Source organism: Centruroides sculpturatus, unplaced genomic scaffold (genome assembly GCF_000671375.1).
Source record: "Centruroides sculpturatus isolate CEXI.00-Female unplaced genomic scaffold, Cexi_2.0 scaffold1265, whole genome shotgun sequence".
In the NCBI taxonomy this organism is placed as follows: domain Eukaryota; kingdom Metazoa; phylum Arthropoda; class Arachnida; order Scorpiones; family Buthidae; genus Centruroides; species Centruroides sculpturatus.
In genome coordinates, this window is record NW_019385602.1 from 21,300 (window position 1) to 31,588 (window position 10,289).

Below are 10,289 nucleotides of genomic sequence, written 5' to 3' on the forward strand. Positions count from 1 at the left end.
TTTATAGTTTTTTTTTTTTTTAGTTTCTGAAATATTTTTTTAATATTTTATTAATTATTTTTGTTAACTTTTTATCTTTTATAAGTAATTTTTTGTTAATTCATTGTATTATATTTTTTTAATTAATATTTTAAAATTTTAGAGTAATAGTAATAAGTAATAGAACATGATATGAAAATAGTCTGTAATATGTAAGTTTTAGTAGATATCCAACATGTTAAACATTAATTTATCATTTTAATGTTTAGGCTTAGTGGAGAAAATACAAAGAATTAATTTGTAAGTATTTTTTATTAATATTAATAACAACAATAAATGTAAATGAAAACTTTATTCATAGTTCCCAAATTTAAAAATATGAAATTCTCACTGCCATTTTATTTTATAAACAGAAAAACTATAACTTTTCACAGTATTTTTATTATAATACAAAAAATTTGTTCCTTTTTTTTCCTGTTTATAAATTCATAAATGCAAAATTCAAAAAATTTATAATCTGTTAGACCAATTTATTAGACCAAGACCAATCGGGCTTAGGCCCTCAAATGGTGGTGACTCTGGATAACTTTCATATGCTTGTCTCAAAGATTAACCATGCATGTCTAAGTACATATCAAAATTTATAATCTTTCACATTTATCATATAATATATGTACAAAATCCATTTAAAATAGAACAAAATGTAATGAAATAAAGATGACAAAATGATCTAAAAATATTTATATTCTGCATATCTATAAATGAATAAATGTAAATGTTATTCTGAAATTTTTTAAGTTATGCATAGGAGAATTAGGCTACTATTGAAAACTTTTTTAGTTAATATAATATGATATTTAAAAAATTTAAATACCAAGTAGGTATCATATACATAAAATTGTAATTAAAATATCCCTATTCAATGCTGTCCAGGGATATATTTAGCAGTCCAAATGCCACCAAATCTGGAATGGTAACATTCCAGGACATGTGGAAGATATTTTTGTAAGAAAAAAATTAGTATCAAAAATTACCACTATGCATTTTTGGCATTGCAAGCAGCATGTGTATTTACATAAAGTTCCCTTTATATAAACACAGTTGCAGCCAATTTCTAGGTTTAAAAGTTGCCATGACTGTTCTTATCAGCTGTGATGGCTATCAGATTGCCAGAACACACTTTTTTTATGAAGCTGTTTAATGAAAATGACAATGCTAGGGCTGCAATTTGAGAATTTCATCATCATAAAAATTTACAAGGACAATTGATTTCACAAAGTAGAATGAGCACTTGATATGAAGAAACTGGATATCTGGGAATTCAATCTTGTCAAGGGCACAAACCTATCAATTCACAAGTTGTTGAAGATTTTATTTATACAGTCAATAAATAATGTTACAAGCTTCAATAGCACATGTGCAATGTTACAGCAATTGAATATATTCTAGAACACAGTATGGAAGATACTCAGAAAGTTGGTTCATTGTTATCTGTATAAGATCAGCCACAACCAACAGTTGATTGCTGCTAACAGGGAAACTTGACTGATTTTTGTATTGACTTTTCTTGCCAGAATGAAAGTTGATATATCAGCTATGGAAGATTCTATAGTAATGAAGCACACTTTTATCTCACTGGAACAGTGAACACCTATAACTGTTGCATTTGAGTCATGGAAAACGGCTCATGTTTTCCAGAAAATTTCAATGCACTTGCCTGAAATTACACTCTGGTTGCAGGTTCACAGTTACATTTATCCGTGGATCATTTTTTTCTTTGATGAAACTAGTCCCAATGAGTCTGTTACATGCTTTATGACAATCCAGATAGTGAGAGATGCTCAACATTTACCATACTCCAACTACTATGGTAACAATACTTTGAATCCACCATTTTTAAGTAAGATAGTTTTATGCAAATAGTTATTGGACACTGCATACAGCATTTTTTGTGACAACATTTCATTGATAACAGTGATTAGTCATGAGCTTTTACTGTCTCACCACTATGTTCTCTGGATTTTAATCCATGTGATTTTTGTTTGTGGACACTTAAAAAATGAGGCTATCACAGGCCTGATGCAAATTTGGCAGCTTTGAAACCTGTATTGAGAACTTCTGTGATGCTTCTCATTACAATATAAGACTGTATTGAGAAGCGTCACAGAGGATCAACTACAGCAGTCAACTGTTTAATACTGTTACACCTTCAGAATGGGGACTACATTTAGCAGTATCCCATGCATTGCTAAAGTCTTTTTATTTCTACAAGACACTTGAACTATACAATGTCTGTTGCTTGCAGTACCAAAGTAATGATGAGTTTGGTAATAATTTTTTTACAGAAATGTCTGCTGTATGTTCTAAAATGTTACCATATCAGATTTGATTGCATTTAGATTGCTAAATCTCTTTCTAAATAATGTTGAATAGGACACTTTAATTACAATTACTTGGTACACATTTTTAATAAATTTATATATCATAAAAAAATTATNTTTTACTGTTTTATTCTTTTAACTATTTTTATAATTATTTTTTCAAACTTATATGTTAAAAAATTTTTTAAAATAAGAATCAGCATCATCATTTTGTATGGTCTGCAACTGAAGAGGGGTCTAGACTCAAAATTTATCTTGCAGAATGACTATCTGAAAGATTTGGTTTGTCCATCTAAATGAAGTGCATTCCTATATGTTAAGTTCTTGATTTATCAATGTACTTTACTATATGATTTATAAACACAATGTTTAAAGGACAGGAAGCTTCAAGTAAACTATTTTGTTAAAAATTTTTATCTCTTTACACAGTATGTATACAGGAGGAGATTTTTTCTTTTATGTCATTAACAAAAGTTTTCTAATGTTGTTTTACAATTTTTGTGCATATGAAGCCACCAGTTATGTAATGGTTATCATAAATTAATATTATATTAAAGTTATATTTATGTTTTGTTTTTAGCAAATGTGTAATTCAATTCAAGTATTTATTTAAGACAATAGATTTTAAAAAACTTGATTTTGGGAACTTTAAATAAATTTTTTACTCTGGAATAAAAGCAGTTTGGGTTGGGATGTCATCAGAATTGCCATATGGCTGACATTGGGCCAGCTTGACTGGCAATTTCAAATCAAGGCCAGCAGTCAGCAAAAATATTTAAGTGTCAGAAAAACAGTATAAAATATAAACAAAATTATATTTTAATCAAAAAAATATTATATAAAGTTATTTTTATTATTTAGTATGTTTACTTATAATGATAAAATGACTTTCTCATTATAATTATGAAAGTTTTTGTTATGATTCACAGATGATGCTGTAGTACATTAAATTTTCAAATGCAATTTGCACGATTTAAGTACAAATATATGGTTGCTCTATAAGTCTGCTGAAGTTTTGAGTTTTAAAATTGATTTTTCAAAATGAGCCAGTCTAGACATTCATGGCTCAAGGAATGAATTCAAAAATTGGTTAACTCATGATGATGATATTTATTCAACTCATTGCATCATTTTCCAAACCTCACTTAGTGTTAAATATGATGGAATTAAAGCATTTACAAGGCATGCTAAGTGTGAGAAGCACAAAAAAATAGAAGTGCATATTTTCATTTACCTTCCCACTTTGCCTGGTCATTGTGTAGGCCAACAAAGCAGTTTCTGAAGATGACAAACCTATATGACATGATGGGATAGTTCATTCAGTAAAAGGGAATTAGCTGTAATTTCATTGGGGATAGTATTGCAATATTAACTTTATGTGAAATAAAATTGCAAATACATTTATAATACTCAAGAAAAGCATGCATATTCACATATAAATGGAGAATTTTTAGGTTTGTTTTGAAAGATTGATTCTGGCTTTCCCAATCATTTTTCATTCTTAAGCTTTATGTATTAATTAATGAATATACCATGCTTATAATGTAAATCATTAATGTTCTAAACTAAAATAAACTTTAGAAAGTATTCAAAAGAATCAAAATTAGGAGTTTTCAGCAGAATCAAAATCAGGAATTGGGAGATATTTTGGTATCATCTCATCACTAGTAATATTATCAAAAATTCTTTGTTTTTACTGCATTAATAATAAAATTTCCAATTACATACAAAAATGAATTTATTTATATAATTAAATGCAATATACAATATAATTTCTACACCCCTTTAAACAGTTAATAATTACACTGTACCATTCAATCATCATCAGCATAGCCTTATTTAAGGAACCAATTATTTTAATATAGACTAGTATGTTATTCACGCCAAGTAATATTGATAAGCAGTTAAAACTCACTGTGTTCAGCGTTATAAATCATTTTTAAAGAAGGAAAAATGATTAATAACACCGAACACAGTGAGTTTTAACTGCTTACCAATTATTTTATTCTACTGATATGTTTTTGGTAAATTTTTTTCCATCTTCAAAAATCAAATAAATATATTGATAAATACATTTGAAATATTAAATTTTTAAACATTCTATTAAATCTTTCATTCTAAAAACAATTTTTAAAAATGTTTCAAAAAATATTAAAAAAAATACAAAGTCCTGTTTACAAACAGTTTAAATGCTGGACTATTTAGTTTTAAAATTAAAACTACTACATCTTTATCTCTCTCTCTCTCTCTTCCTTTTCCTGTCTGTTTTCTAATCAGTACTTTACAAATATATGACATTTTGTCTGCATTCTTATTAAATATCTGTAATCTAAGTTTACTGTAAAAATACACAATTGTTTCATTATTCTCAAATTTGTTCAAACATTCTTATTATATATTAATAGTCTCATTCCACTTTACATTTAAGTTTTATTAGAAGCTTTCTTAGCTAAACTTATTCTTAACTTTTCCTTCCTAGTGTTCTCTATTACAGTATTTTACATTTTAATTGTGGAACCAATATAGAAACTTTTTCCCCACTTCATTATTCTAAATTTTACTGTTTTACTGGGTCTCCAGAAACAGATTCTCATTCCTTTATTAAATCAAAAACACTATTTTGTTTTGTTTCTAAATAATATATTACATTGATAATTCAAGGACTTATCATACAGGAATGCACTTCATTTATATATACAAATCAAATCTTTTAGATAGTCATTCTGCAAGATAAATTTTGAGTCTAGACCCTCTTTAGTTGCAGACCATACAAAATGATGATGCTGATTCTTATTTTGAAAAAATTTTTAACATAAATTTGAAAAAAATTAAGTATAAAAATGGTTAAAAGTATATAACAATTTTTACTTTTTTGTTAAAAGTGCAGAAAAATTGACACTTTTAACACAAAAATTTTTTTACTGTTTTATTCTTTTAACTATTTTTATAATTATTTTTTCAAACTTATATGTTAAAAAATTTTTTAAAATAAGAATCAGCATCATCATTTTGTATGGTCTGCAACTGAAGAGGGGTCTAGACTCAAAATTTATCTTGCAGAATGACTATCTGAAAGATTTGGTTTGTCCATCTAAATGAAGTGCATTCCTATATGTTAAGTTCTTGATTTATCAATGTACTTTACTATATGATTTATAAACACAATGTTTAAAGGACAGGAAGCTTCAAGTAAACTATTTTGTTAAAAATTTTTATCTCTTTACACAGTATGTATACAGGAGGAGATTTTTTCTTTTATGTCATTAACAAAAGTTTTCTAATGTTGTTTTACAATTTTTGTGCATATGAAGCCACCAGTTATGTAATGGTTATCATAAATTAATATTATATTAAAGTTATATTTATGTTTTGTTTTTAGCAAATGTGTAATTCAATTCAAGTATTTATTTAAGACAATAGATTTTAAAAAACTTGATTTTGGGAACTTTAAATAAATTTTTTACTCTGGAATAAAAGCAGTTTGGGTTGGGATCCAATATTTTCCTGTTTGTTGATTAAAATATATTCAGTCTTTTATTATTTTTAATATTTATTTTATGCTTTTAATTAGTTAATTTTGATTTTCACAAAGTTGAAGTAAATAATGTCTAATATTGAAAATTTATAAATAATACAGTTTTGAAAATTTTCAAATAAATTATGTTAATAATACATTTATTTACAATACATAAATTTGCTGATTCCAAATCATATCAGAATTTTCACTAATAAGTGTATCATTGACATATTTCACTATTGGATGAAATATGCCAATGATGATAGACTTTTAATAGCATTTGATACAAGTAAATAGATTTATTTACTATAGCTGTTTAAGATATAATAAGACTAAAGAATAATACATTGCTATATTATTCATTTTCAATTAAGCTGTCAATTAGAGAAGCATGAAATTTTTCTTTTAAGTAATTAGAGTTGTTAGGTTTGATTAGCTTATAGTACCAATAATTTTGTGTTCTTACTTTAAGTATTTAATTAAGCTTTACTTTTAAACTTCAGAGTTAAATCATTTAGCTTCAGTATGACAAAAATGGTTTAATTCTGAATTATATAAGTTATTTCTAAACATTTTAAATAACACAGATTACTTTTAAAAAGTAGTTTGTTTTATTAAGTTTTGTTATGTCAGTAAAATTACTTTTAAAAACATTTCACTATCCTTTGTTAGTTTGTTTTGTTAAATTTAAAAATTTAATAAGACATGGTTGTATGCAAAATATATATGACTATACAAATAAAATATTATACATAAATTTTAAAAAATAATCAATTATTATTTATTATTTGCTCAAGTTCTATAGTAATTTATTATTAGTTTTTTATAAGCAATCAGTGAACAAATTAACTTGCAATGAAAACGTTACAATATCATTAATTGGAACAAAGGTAGTTCCTATTATATATATAGTAATTAAGGAAAAAGGCGAGTTATGGATAAATTAAGAATGTATGTATAATATAACATAACTTTGTAAATACAATATTGGAAAATAATCATAATAAATTATTTTTTTGCAGTATTAATTTTAATTATTAATATTTATATTTGATGTTAAAAATAAAACAGTACAATATGCTATACATAATAATAAATTTTGTTAATATTATAGAATTGTAGATGTAACTAGATTGGAAAGTGTTTCTGGCTTTTAAAGCTATTAATAATTGCAGAAATTATTAACTGCGGGTAAGTTTCTTGTCATTTTCTAATATCTAAATGATTTATTTAATTAAACATTAATTTAATTTAGACAGATCAAGGAAAAAAATAGCATGAAATGAGATTTAAATCTAGATCTGTAATAGAAATAGTTAAGAATATGATTTCTTTGTATATTTTTTATTTACTAGGTGAATTTATGCCATTTTAACAATAAATTAAACTATTCCTAGTGCTTTTAATAATAACATATATATAATGTTTAAAGTATTTTTGACTACATTAATCAAGAACATCATGCTATTATTATTGTAGATATTATACTCTCAACAGATATATGTAACATATCTATTATTTTTTTCTTGAGAGAAAATTGTATTAATGATTTTAATAACTAAAATTTCATAAAAACATTATTGCAGTCCAATAACATTAGCAAAAATTTATTAACATATTTATAAGATATTGATTTAAAAATTTGAATAGTTTTTATTTGTAATATCAACAAATTGGTATTACTATAATTTAATACTGATAACCTATATGTTATCTGTGTGAAATTATCTCTGAAAATGAAATTTGAAAGTAGGTATGGATTATTTGGTGATTTTAAATTCCAATTACAAATTCATCAGATAGCTTTTCCTTTGTTTAAAGTCATTAAGTGTGTCACACACAAAACACCAAAACCAGCCATAAACATCCAATATATTTGCTAACATGAACGTTTTCATTCATTTCAAACAGATATCATCAGATTACATAAGCGTAATGCAGAACCGAATAATTTTTCAAACTAAAGAACAAAATTCAAATTGAACTTTCAAATAGATGGAGTTCACACATGCTGTAGTATAAAGAAATAAATCCTATGACTGTACTTAAAACATTGCTTTAGAAAGGTATAGATGGTATATGAAACTTGAACAGTTGCTCCATTGATTAATTTACAATGCATACTTTTCAGGTAATAATTAACATAATTACAATAATTTAAAATGGTAGTATTCATATTGGAAGACCCTGTATTTGTATAATGTTAACAAATACAAATCCAAGTTTGTTATTTTTAATTGCCAGTGGCATTAAAGAATTTATGATATTGTCATTGCAATTCATTCTATACAAACCCATTATATCAAAGCAATTCAATTTTTCCTGTTTAATGTGTAAACAACTTAAAGTAGATAAAAAGTGAAATTCATAAATTTTAAGCACAATTATACTAGTACAAAATATATATAAGCCACAATATAATCCTAATGTATTATAAATTACCATATTTACTCAGGTATAAGACAATCTCACATATAGGATGAGGTATGACTTTAAAGATCAAAATAAAGAAAATTATATATATTAATAGAATTCTAATTTTATTTTGTTTAATCACAAATAAAATATTATCAAATATTCATATTGTCCTGCAAAAATTGAAAACAGTACTAAAAGAATAACCAATTCTTTTAGTACTGTTGTTCAATACTTTTTAAACTTTTATTTATATATTTTTTAAAATTTATTTTAGTAATTGTAATGAATTTTTAACTTTTATGAATAGTAATAATAATCTCATATTATTATAAAACATAATTATCAGAATATTATTTTCCTTATCCAATTTTTGTATAGTTTTTATTAGCATATAATTAAACCAAAATCTGAATCTAAAAATAAAGTGATAAGAGAGTTAAATGATTTAAACTGTCTAAAATTATTAATTTTAAAGTAGAATAAAATTAGTATGCAAACGTTTTTATATTTACTAAGATCAAGAATTACTAATGCTACTAGTGTTTCAAATAGCATTTAGTAGTGCAATCAAAATGAAAGGAGTTTGATTTTTCAATGATATAAATTATTGTTATATACATATTATAAATAGAGAATGAAAGAGAGATAATAGGTGAATAAAAAAGAAAACTCTAATTTTTATTTCCTATAAATAGTAGATTCTGTGGTTAATTCAGAATCAGTGGAGAGACACTCAGATGAAAACATATTAAACTGGTTAAGGTATCTTCCTTTAATCTATGAATTAATGTACAAAAGTCTTTACATAGCAGTAGGACGAACGTCCGCACGTGTCGACAGACAGTAGTTCTAACAAAGGAACAGGTTAAGACAAAGGGTCATAAAACCTTTTGTTTGGTTATTGGGTAGGTCCCTCTAGTGGGTCAAATTGGTATGCGTCGAGAGTATCGACACCTCCCCTCAATTTGATATCACGGTGAACCTTCTATGGGTCCGATACCCATGTTGGCGACGCACGACCGGTGTTTGTTCGAAAACAATGGTTTGGTTAGAACGTCGGCCGGCATCTCGCTGGTCGGTAGATATTTGATGTCTACGTCTCTGCGTTCGAGAGCCTCCCGGATGAAGTGATGTCGTATCCCGATGTGTTTAGTTCGTGAGTGAAAGATCGGGTTTCTGGCAAGTTTCTGGGCGCTCTGATTGTCGTTGTATATCGTTATGGGATGATCTGATCTTGAGTGAACGTTGCAGAGAAGGTTTTTAAGGTGGATTGCTTCCTTTGCTGCTTCGGTTAGTCCGATGTATTCGGCTTCAGTTGAGCTGAGTGCGACGGTACGTTGTTTTCGTGATTCCCAACTCACTACTGCGCCTGCGAGCATGAACATATAGCCTGTGTAGCTGCGTCGATCATTCGGACATGCTCCCCAATCGGCATCTACATAACCTTCGAGTGGTTTACCTGTTTTTTTGAATGTGATTCCGTAGTCGGCAGTATATTTGAGGTAGCGGAGCACTCGTTTTGCTGCTTGCCAGTGGGTATGATTGTAGCAAGTGTTGAATTGGCTCAACATGCTGACAGTGTAGGCAATGTCAGGGCGAGTACCGACGGCGAGATACATAAGTGTGCCGATAAGGTTTTGATATGGAATTTTTCTCCGTTCACTTTCAGAAAGGCTTTCTTCTTCGCTCGGTTTTAGTAGTTTGGAATTTCCGTCGAGTGGAGTAGCGATGGGTTTGCATTCTTCCATGCCGAAACGTTTTAAGATATCTAGAATGTATTGCTTCTGAGACATGGTGATTTCTTTCTTCCCCTCCTTTTCGGTCTGGGAGAACTCGATACCCAGAGCCCAGTGAATTGGTCCCATGTCGCGCAATCTAAAAATTGTGCCGAGTTCAGATTTTATCTTATTGAGCTGTGCTTTGTCGTTGCACGCTATTATCAAGTCGTCGACATAAATGGCTACTATGGTGATGTACCCATCATGTTTTGTCAT

The 10,289-nt window shown here is 27.4% G+C and overlaps 1 long non-coding RNA gene across 1 annotated transcript in view; it reads left to right on the forward strand.

Annotated features, from left to right (window-relative positions):
* Nucleotides 1-10,289, forward strand: part of LOC111640496 — a 24,461-nt gene that overhangs the window by 4,874 nt on the left and 9,298 nt on the right. The window contains exon 3 of the long non-coding RNA XR_002759283.1: nucleotides 249-279. This is a non-coding gene — a long non-coding RNA (uncharacterized LOC111640496). The remainder of the gene's footprint in view (nucleotides 1-248; nucleotides 280-10,289) is intronic.